Genomic DNA, 12009 nt, shown 5'->3' on the forward strand with positions numbered 1-12009 from the left:
AAGCCTTTGTGAGAGTTCTAGTTCTTGTATTAACCCACGAGAGGAGGTCACTTGTGCAGTGGCCCTTGTCAGTAGGGTTCTGGTGCTGCTGTTCTTGGTGCTTTTCATATTACAAAGAGAAAGAGGAGAATAAGTATTAATTAAAATGTAATATTCAGAGAGTTAAATTCCATATTTTTGATTCAGCTAAGTTGTGATCACAGAATCACAGAATTAAATTGATTGGACAAGATATTTAAGATCATCAATCTAACCTATAACCTAATGCCACATTATCAACTAAACCATGGCACTGAATGCCCCATCCAGTCATTTTATGAACATTTCCATGGGCGGGGACTCCATCACCTCCCTGGGCAGACCATTCCACTGTCCAATTATTCTTACTGTCAAGGATTTTTTTCCTAAACTACAGCCTAAACCTCCCTTGGTGCAGCTTAAATCTGCAATTCTCCTGTTGTGTCACTGGTTACCTGGGAGAAGAGACCAACCACCACCTGGGCTAATACACCTTTAGATAGTTTTAGAGAGAGATAAGAGAGTCTCCCTGAGCCTCTTCTTCTCCAGGCTAAACAACCCCAGTTGTCTCAGCTGTTTTTTATAGCGCTTGTGTTCCATGTCCTTCACCACCCTTGTTGCCCTTCTCTGGATGTGTTCAAGCATATGAAAATCTTTCCCAAACTGGGAAGCCCAGAACTGGACACCAAGTAATATTGATATACTTGGTATTTGTTTAAGCTGCCTGTGAATAAAGAACTATTGTATTGCAGTATTTGTGCAAGTAATCCATCAGTTTGGTTGCATGAACATCTTTACAGATCTTTCCAATCCTTTCTAAATCCCACTAGCTAGTGCTGAACAATAAGCAACAGATTGTTCCACATGCCCTAAAGTGATATGATTAGGACTGAAAATCCAGGCAGTTTTGTTTCTTTTGGGACAATAAAAATTTTGAAACAGCTGTCATGGAAAGAGGAAAATATACATTCTGAAAAGACTGTAGAGAATCTGAACTTTCAAATAAACTAGAAAATGATTATGTGTATTCTTAATGGTTCATAAGAACTATGGACTTCCAGAAAATTTTAATCTTCTGCAAATGGATGGGATGCAAGAGAGTTCATTGGTCGCTCAAATTAAGTATACATGTTTGATTCTAAGAAAAAAAAATTCCCTTGCCTTTGATAACTGGAAAAACTTGTAAGTAATTGTCCGAGGGTGACATTATAGTGCTTGTATCCCCAATTGGGCGTCCTGTTTATGCTGGATATTATATTCTGTGCCTTCAAGACTGGCTCTGAGAGCAAAGGTAGGGAGAAGAAGAAGCACAGAGTTTTGTTATCAGCCTGCTCTCCCCCCTCCACAGCGGTGCCTGGGCATGGAGGGAGCAGAACATGGTGTTCTGTTGGTTTTTAGTTAGTTTAGCTAGCTGAGGCAGAGAAGTTCTGTGGACTGTTTTTCTTTCCCCTTTTTTTGGAACTGTTTGAACCTGCTCTGGACTGGGACTCAGGGAAACACCAAGAGCTCACACTTTGCAGCCTACTGGAGCCTACTCTGAGCAGCAGCCTTTCCCAGTGCCAGAGGGATTGATAACAGAGCGACCATCCACCAGAGAGATTTTCTGGATTTATCATCTCTTCAGAGTGACAAATGAGTTTTGTCATCTGGTATTGCTCATTTTTTGTTCTGGGGAGTGCTTTGCCTGTTAAATAAACAGTTTTTTTCCACTTTTGTCTCAGGAAATTCTTCCTCAACTGGTTGGGGAAAGGGGCCATGTGGGTTTGCTTTCTGGGGGGCCCCCTTTTGGAGGTTTTCTCCCAAATTTGCCCTAAATCAGGACAATAATGAAGTTCGTTATTTTCAGTACAATGTCAGAAAACATGAAACAAATTATCTTGGTTCAACTGTCTTAAAAATCCCTGTGAACTAGGACTTGTCTATCTGTCCTTTTTAGGTTGAGATTATAGGTGAGAAAGACTTACCAGTCATTTTTATTTGGATCAGGAAAAGGAAACAGTGATATTATCTCAACAAAAACCATAATTGATAAAAAAGGTCTGTGTGCAGAAGTGTCTGTCAAGCCCTTCTTCTGATCAGCAGAGGGATAGCTGGGAAGACAAGTGTGGCTGCCTTCTATAGGCTGGATAAGAGGGTTTAAGGCCTTTTTTTCCTATTGTTTCACTGCATTTAAAAAAATATCTTTCAACAGAGGAGACAAAAAATCCCAGTCGAAAAATTATATCAATGCACAGTATAATGTTGTCGCATTCCAATGCTGGGAACTGCAAGGAGTTATTTTAATGATGGATGGTCGTGAACAAAATTAAGCCAAATGAGGGAAACATTGTATCTGAGAACTGATTATTGGTAACAAAAAGACAAAATAAAAGGATTTACTGTACTAAAGAGGGCTAGAGCAGACAGAGCAAGGGGAATAAAATTGTGAGGGAGAGAGGGAGAGAGGAGAGAGAGGGAAAGGATGGTGTTAGCCCCAGAGGTCATGGAGTGCTGTTGATGTCCCGAGGTTGTGCACGGTTCCTGCCTGGGCACTGCTCCCGCAGCGGCTGGATATGAGGTGAGGGGAGATCAGGCAGGAGGGCCAGGAGCCTGGAGCATGGGCTGTGGTTAGGCTCAGAGAGCGGCAGGGTTGGACACAGGGACAGGGATGCTGGGATGAAGTAGGTAGGGAGCTGGTCAGGGATCCAGGAAGGCAGGACAGATGTGAGGGAAAGCAGGAGCTAGTGAGGGCAGGAGAGCCAAAAGGCAGGACTCCACAAGCAAAGCCCCACAAAGCGTCAAAAGGCAAAGGATAGACCAGCCCCTGGAGCTTGGGGTGCTTTTTATGGCCCTGGCTCCTCCCAAAGTGTGCCTGCTGACAGGAGACCATGGCCCAGTCCGATGTCCCGGCGCAGGTCATTGGCAGAGGCCTTGTGCCGTCTGACTGGAGAGTGTCTCTGGGGTACAGTGCCACCAGTGCTCCCCTGCCTACCGCCTGTCCCATGTAAGACGTGAACTGGCAGCCAGGCAAACTCCCCCAGAGACAAGGCTTTCCTCCGTCTTCTCCTGCTGCGTCCTGGACATGGCACATGTGCAACCCCTCACCGATGTGCCTCTGACAGCCATTGTTGAGGATAACAAAAACAAATTGGCTCCTCACAAGTGTCCTTTAGAGTTGTCATGTTTGTAGTCATGTGACTTCCTTTAATTTGCAAGAAGTTGTCTGAGAAATAAACTTTCACAATTACTTATCTTCTAGTAAATAAATAAATAAACACTAAACTATTTTTTAAAAGACCACAGGTGGTCCCTCACAATAATTTATTTTCTTAAAGCGGTAGAAGTTCTAAATATTTTTCCAAATATTCTCAGTCTTGTTTTGACCCCAGCAGAGTTGGTTCAGTGTTCAGGAATAGTGTTTGATTTTTTGTCTGAATTGAGAGGTCCACCAAGCCTCTTATTATGAAAGAATATAACCTTGCCAGAGGCTCAATCATTAATGTTCAGACAGATTTTGGGTGGTTTCTATTACTGGTTGGCAAACTTTTGATATTAGAGGGAGAAAAGTAAGCAGAGAGTATATAATTTAGAAATCTTTAACCTGTCAGTGCAGATGTTTTATAATTAATGCTGGATCACTTTCCAGGAGCCCAGCAAGCAACATGAAAAACTAATATATTAGTATATGAATAACAAAGTAAATGTAATTGCAGAAATCAATATATTATGTGCTTCTATGATTCTTCATACCTGTTTATGATAAGGAAATGAGATAAAAATGCTCACCAAATATTGAAAAATCTTGCTCTGGATCAGATTAGTTCAGATTCAACCATCTAATTTTGATTTCTCATGTAAGCCTTTTTTTGTTAGTGCATTATTAGTCATAATCTTAAATTTTGCTATTCCATATGATATTAAATGAAATGTCAGTATTGTATTAATACTTGTATTAGTAATAATAGAAGATACTTACACTGTAGCCATTGGATTGCTTCAAACTGCTCAGTGTCTAGACTACAGAAGATGAGGCAAAAATTTTTCAAGAGTAGTGATTTCAAAAAAGGTGTTTAGCCATCAAAAATATTTTGAAAAGTCTCTTCATGAAATCAAGAAAAACTTAGAATAGAAGGAAACATATTACATGAAGAAAATGTATTCATATTGCTGAGAACACCTCTGAAGCCATGTTAAATTGAAGACATTTAAGTATGGACTAGATCTGATGACTCTGTCATTGGGTTAAATATAACTTAAATTCCACTGCAACCTGTGAAGAGACAACTTCTCCACAGTAAGTATTGTCTTATTTTACTCTTTTAGAAACAAGAGGAAACCAGACAAATCACTCTTCTACTGCTTTCAAGGGCAAACAGCCATGTTCTCTTCCTTGCTGAGTATAATTTGGGATTTACAAAATGTAAAGACTACTGCACTAAACCAGATCATCTTCCCATTATTCTACTCCCTGCAGAGGTTATGAGGGAGAGAAGCACCAGCCTTACTCATCCCCAGAAACTCTCAGAGCAAAGTGCTGCACTGAAAAAAGTAGTGAAGAATAATCACAGATCCATACACCAGCTGGATATTGTCTATGTGAAATGAATTGTGGGATACAGTATTTGTATCAGTATTTAAACAGTATCAGTATTTAAACACTGATGGCACCACCTTGAACAGTAGTACTTAAACTGTGTTAAAAACTTACTAACAATTAGAAAGATAGATTTATACATTGCTAGGTTCAACCATTTCAGACAAAAAGATTTTTTTTTTTAGAAAAAAAATCAAATTACTTTTCTTTGCAAGATGAAGTTGATTTACACTTGATCTTTATTCTAAGGCATTTCAGGCAGCATATTTGGATAGCAACTACCAGTGGATGGTATTCAAAATTGTCAACATCCATTTTCAGGGTTCTGCATTGGACATTTCAGGAAGAATTATATGAAGACAGAATCATATTCTCAGGAAATAATATACTTTCGGGCAAATTACAAGCAAGCCCCTTGACAGGTTCATTATAAGCCTTTTTGTACCTTAGATTTATTAAAGTCTTTTAACTCATACTGTGAAAATTATATGAGAAAAAGGAAGGAAAAAAAATGAGTCTCAGAGAATTCTATTACTGATCTGACAAACAAGTGACTCAGTTTTTAGAAATAGATCTTGATCTGGGTGTCTTGGCCTCTAAAGGAGCTTCTATCTATTTCTTCACAGGAGATAGAGCTGATTTTTTTTCTTTTGCTAAAGAGATAAAAGACAAAAATGTGTCATGATTTCTGTGTAATAAAAAGTGGTTTTTTTAAAAAAAAAACATTGAAGTAACAGGGTCATTGAGAATTCTGGACATGTTACTTGTCAGATCTTCAACATTGCAAAGACTTTTTCTTTTATGTGTTACTTCTGGATGGCTTATGGCATTTTTATGGTATTCTAGGATTCTTTTGTAAAAGTCCTGGTTCATTATTCAGAGCAGTCCAACTTTAACCCAGGGAAATACAAGGCAGTGTCTCCAGTTAAGACCAAACTGAATTAAGAATCTGTATAAGAAAGATCATCCGGACTATCATATATGGAGCTAATGATCCTGTGTTGGAATTTATAATGGAGGATGTCTATAGTTCTAAAATCTCCTTTCTTCTCCTTCCTTGTCCAATAGATCACCAGTGATTACCAATGAGGTTGTTGAAACAAAAAGGGTTGTTGAGACCCTTGTCTCCCTCTGCCACAGACAACATTTATTTTATGAAATCAATTTTGATCTAAAATCCCAAATAACAGCTACTGTTACAGAAAAGACCAAAGCATATATGTCAATTCCTCATGTAACATGGCGGCATCTTCATTTTCTGTAAGACTGCCTTATTCTATCAGAGGTGTGAATGCTCAAAAATGTTGTGGCCTAACTGAAGAAAATAATATCCCAGTTATTTTAATTACTTTTTAATATTTATTATATTATTGGGTTGTTTTCTGAAGTGAGCAGCGGGGGGTTCTTGCTGGCACTCCATAATTTTTGCAGGCAGATGTTATATGCTTAAGCTAAACTATTGGAAGGGAACATTTATAGCATAGCTGAAGAAAGGATTTACAATAACATTTTCATAAATGAATCTTACAGGAAACAAATATGATTTCAAATGCAAAGATTGATATCTGGGGTGATATCTATTTGTACATAGAGCTTTTGATATTGAATAAGTGGATAAGAGCATGAATTTACTAATAAAAATTATTAATGGCAAAGATTCAGATCACAGATATGTGTACTGTAATGAAACAAAGTATAGAGAAGAAATTGAAATCCTGGAATTTTTAACAAAAAGTATTTATTACCTATTTTCTATATGATTGGCACAGAGCACTAATATGTTTGGTTCTTTCCTCCCTTTTTTTATACAATTAGGTAACTAAGTCCTATTGGAGATGAGGGTAATATTTGAAATTTAAACTCTGGAGAATACAGTAACTGTCTACCACTGCATCCCTTATTTAAATAATTAATTTTAATAAATTGATTTCTGATCATTATTTGATCTGTGGTAATCTAAAATATACTTATCAGGACTTTAGCAGTGAGATTTCCAGTGTGCTAGGAAATGCGTACAGAAAAAATTTCTGAGATGGACAACAAATTACTTAAGAGCAGTACTCATTGTTAAATGAATACCACAGAATAACACAGAGAGTTTAATGCAGTAAATACACAAGTTAAGTGGGTGGGTTATTGACAAATGCTTTTTAAATCAATGGAGCATTTACTACCATATTTTTCAGATGAGGCATGAGATGAACTTTAAGGTAGAACTGAAAGAAGGCAATGTCATTGTTTTTTAATATTTATTTTACTCCTGAAGATCAGTAGTACAAGTGAGAAACATTTGGAGATACTTGATACATTAGTAGCAATGGCAAGAGCAATTTCACAGATCCTTTTTTAAAAAAAAAAAACATGCTGCATATGCATTTCAAGAAAATGCCACAGTAAGTTTATATGTAAATATAAGATCACAATTATTGAAGGATTTTAGATCTTAATAGAGGCATCAGTATAAGTTGAAAAAGAGACAATAATATATGTTCTCATTCAATGTGATTTAAGTGATACCCGTATTCGCATAATCCATAGAAATAAATGATTAATTTTAACCTTTTTGCTCTTACCCTGCGTGCAACATTCTTCAAGGTAAATATTCTACTTTTCATTACAAAAAATATGTATGTGTAGGGGCTCAATATATTATTGCTTGTTGATATGGTGCTTGATTTTGTGAAGGTTGCTAGGTGCTTTCGTGATCTTTTGACTCTGCTGATGTTATCCAGAAAGACCAAGACAATACTACATGCTGCATCCTCTCTTGCTGATCATAAAGGACATAAAATGTGGTAAATTGCTGTGGTAGTACTTTATCATGAGACTGAAATGTTATCACCTTCAGAAAGAAGCATTGATAGAAAGAAAATAATAGAACACCTTTCTTTTTTAAGGTTTAGCTCACATGAGAATATCTGCAAAAACAAATACAGCAAGACTTCCAAGAATTTGACTCTCATAGATATGTGGTGCAGCCTAATTTATGTGCATCATCTCTTTACAGTGAAGATAGGAATTAAAGACAGGAGAAATCATATGCATGATTCTTAATGGTTTTGTTGGTAAACCTTAGCTCTTCCAAATTTTCTCAGTTTTCCCATAGGATAGATAAAGATTGAAGAAAAAATTAGATAAACTGTAGAGAAAGTTTTGCTTTCTCCTTAACAATTTCTGTATTTTTATCAAATATCAGAGTATTTACAATATTCATGGGTTTGAGTGGTCAGGATATTTTAAATTTATTATTTGAATAGCACAGAAAGAAATTTATATGGAATATATTTCTAGTTCCTTCAGGGAAATTTTTTCAAAAAAAAATCTGATGAATTATTAGCTGAACTACACCCACTAAAATTCTTACTAGGTGATTTATATTTAAAAATAAAATCCATGTTTTGTGGGATACATCTTATTTCTGAGAGTGTTCTCTTTTCTTTCTAAAACAATGATAATCAAATTTTATTAACTACATTTGTAACAAATCTCTAAATTTCATTTTGCTTATGTGCTAGATTTCTACATATGACTGTATTAATTTAACTTTGAGCAGTTTTGTAAGTATTTATTCAGTATGTGTATGCTTTCAAAAAATAAAGATAAATTATACTTTTCAGTGCCTTACAAATGCAACCTCCAGATCTATGTCTGTGCCAGGAATACTCTGAGAAAAAGAGAAGAAAGACTACAGTTAAAGCAAATAAATTTATCTTGGCACAACACTGTGCAAGTTCATAAACCTAGGTGACTATGATCTGTAAGCAGTCAATTTCTCTTGACATTGAGAAGAGCCACAAGTAGAAAAGCACAAATAAACACACACAAAAAAAGCCAACATAGATTTAGCATTGACTACCTTATTTTCAGGGTTATAGGAAGATCAAGATTTAAATCCCTGCTGTGAACCTGTGGGTCACAAATCATAAGGGAGGGCTCACAGTTGGAGTCTAAGGCTCTCCTTATCCCTACAGCTGCCTGCAGAAGAAAATACAGAATTGCTGCTTTGATTGCACACCTCAAAGAGGAAAGGGGAAAGCATGCAAGAGTGGAAAGAAGCTGTGCTGGCAAAGTGGTGAGAAGAAACTCAAGACTCCAGAAAGAATTCTTTTGTTAGTGATCATATTTAAACAGAAATTCTGACATATTTGACAAGCAGTAGAGGGGAAGGTGGGTCAGGCAGATAAAATTATAAGTGTTGTCCCTGAAAGGGCTCCCCAGTGCTGTGCTGCCCAGGAATGTTCACTTGTCCTGCCATCATCTCAGAACAACTTCACAGCTGCCCTTCAGCTGCACTTTGGTTGCTCTCTGGAAGTGCAGCTGTCTGCACAGGTCAGTGCTCCCCTGCCACAGCCATACTGGGGGATGACAAAGAGCTAAATTAGTGTGGGGCTCTACACAGGTTTGGTTCATGCACACAGCATATCTTCTCATGCATTAATTGTTTCTTTAACACACCAAATGCTTCAGTCAGTTTCAGTCAACAGGAAAGGAAAGCAACTAAGAGAGCAAGAGAACCATAAAATCTGAATGAGGCGCCAGGAAAGCAAAGCAATCCACAGCTGTAATTGTCAGCTGTTCTGTCATTCTGGAAGGAATCTTACTGTTTTTTTAATCCACTTTGAAAGATCAGGCTTTGCAACTCTAGAAACAGGACAATTGCTATCACAGAACATCATATTGGGTTGACTGTCCTCCATTAACTACCTAAAGTGATTTACTGTTGCTGTAGTTAGTTAATAATTAGTTTTTTACTAATCTGACCTGTTTCCACCTAAATCTGGATAATTTTTATGTGTAAAGTTTTACAAATAGCTTATCCCATTGTCTATGGTTTTATTCGCTTTCATACTATTATTTTAAAAAGAAAGTGCTGTGAATGAGAGCACAAATAATGTAAATTTGCAAAGTCAGACACCGCAGTATAATCAATTCATTTTCCAGTCATGTCTCCTTAGTGATGAGGTTCAAAGCTTAGAATCATTATTAAATAAGAGCATATATAAAAATAAATTTATGCATCATAAACAGTAAAAAAGTATATAACATAGAAAGATTATGCTTAAAGTTTAGACTTAAATTTATATAAACATATTATACTTGCCCATGGGTAAGATTTTCATGTTATGACTTGAAAATAGAATTAGGATCTAAGAACCTCATAGAAGTACTGTCTTCTAAAAACCCATTTATTGCAGAAACAGAATGTTCCTCAGAACAGTCATGCTGCTTACTTCCTGTTAAATACACATATCAAGAAAAACGTTTTAATACTGTTAGCTGTAAGCTTCAGAAAGTTGTTCTGACTTAACTGGAATATTCTTCATTTTTAAGTTCTGTGAAGAACAAGGTTTGACATAAAACACCATGCAGCATGTGTTGTCAAACTGAGCTTTCTCAGGCAATTATTTTCTGAAACCAACAGATAGAATGTTGACGATTGTTCTAATGATGCTCACTGCTGTCAAGAAGTACAATAATAAATTTCCAATTTTAGCATTTCAATTAGAAGTTGCAGCCAAAAATCCTCATGATCTAGTCAAACATGCCTTTCTGGATGATTTTGCTTCATTCTTTTTTGGGTTTCTCCAATGAGGAGTTCTGCCATTCAAAACCCACTAGAAGCAGTAGCTGAAATTCAAAACTCACTTTCAAATTAATAAAATATTGTTGTACCTTATTATTACAAAAAATTGTCATAAACAGAACTGGAAAGTGGTGTAACATTTGATAGTCAAAATTTGTCCAAATATTTCCAGGTTTTTTTTCCCATTCAGGGTACCCCTGCTACCTCCCAGATATGTTATGGTCTTAAGTTTCTCAAATTTTATCTAAGAACAATTTAGAGTGAAGGTCATTCCATTGTTCAAAATGCTTTGCAAATAAGCTATTTCTAGTATTAACTATTTCAGGTCATAGAATTGATTTTTAGACAAACCTTTCTTTTGAGAAAGGGACCTCTCACATATTTCGTGGTGTGTTCTAACAAAGGCTAATATTTAGATAAAAGAGAGACTTTGCCTGCTCCTTTTTTGCATCTGCTTTTAAAATTTCTAGTATGATAATAATTGTGATTAACAATAATAATTTGGGGTTTTTTATATCAGGAATCTCCTTTGCTGTTGTGCAATAGCTGAAAAGCTCCACTTTCATGTTCTGTCCAGCTTCCATAAGAAAATTATTAAACCTTTAGTTAGTACTGAATCAGTGTTAACACCACTAATTTGAATCCCAAATATAGCCTGTTGGGTCCTTACAAGGGAGGTAGTGTTGTTCTCATGCTGACTATGAAACTAGGAAGGTAAACAGACAAAATGTCTGCATCTTGTGCCCAGGTCTTGAATAATATAGATGAAAACATTGAATAATATAGATGTACCTGCATTTTAAAAACAGAATTGACAAAAAAATAGTTTACGCACAATTTACCTGCAGATTTTTTATAGCTTTAATATTTTTCTCTATGTTAAAGACGTTTGAACTAGAAAACCTAGAAGCAAGTGTATTAGGAAAGCTGTCTAGAAGCATTGCACAGAGAATAAAGGTCTGAAATGTACTGTATTATTTCTTTTTCATTCTTTCATGACTTAAGTTTTGCTATTTTCATTGTTGTTAATAATGCATTAACAACAAATACAGGAAGATCATTAGTTTTACAGAATTACAAAGATGCTGTTTTTATATGAAATTGTGTTTGATTAAAAAAAATAGATTTCCAAAATGCATAGGAAGTTGACACAAGACTGAAATCTACAGTTACTTAGAGAAGAGAGGTATTCCTTCACTTTCAAATTATTCACCCAATGGGCTTTCATTACAAATGTAAGATGTTAGTGTGCTTCCTTAAGGAAGCGGGGGAAACTGTTGGATAACCCACCAAGAAATCTGTGAAATGAATTGTCAAAACATTGCTTTAAGAGAAAAATAAAAGTCCTTCTAATGTTCATTCAAAAAAGGTGAAAAAAAAAAGAAAACAATAAGGTACTTTATTTTCTTAATTCTTAATTTTCAATGATTGGCTTAATAAATTTTCTTCATATGTATTCAGCATTTTTAACGAAAAATTGTCTGACAAGTTTATGGTGGAAATAACTAATGTTGACTGTATGTATATGGTGCAGTGCTGCAATAATATAACCTTTTAAAGAGTTCAATAACTCCCCTAATGTGTAATGCCCTTGATGCCAACTTACATGAAGAGCTATAGCTAGATAAGAAAGACCATTTATTTTAAACAGTTGCAACAGATATATTTGCCCTATTAAAAAGCATCTTCAGCATTGTTATGAATTTATATCTACAATGAGAACTACTGTATCATTTTAGAGAAGATATCAGATAAAAATAGAGATTATAGTGTTAAGATAAAAATCTTTTATTAATGAAACATATTTCTGATGTAACAGTGCACATTCCCTTCA

This window comes from Passer montanus, unplaced genomic scaffold (assembly GCF_014805655.1).
Source record: "Passer montanus isolate IOZ18808 unplaced genomic scaffold, ASM1480565v1 scaffold31, whole genome shotgun sequence".
Taxonomy (NCBI): domain Eukaryota; kingdom Metazoa; phylum Chordata; class Aves; order Passeriformes; family Passeridae; genus Passer; species Passer montanus.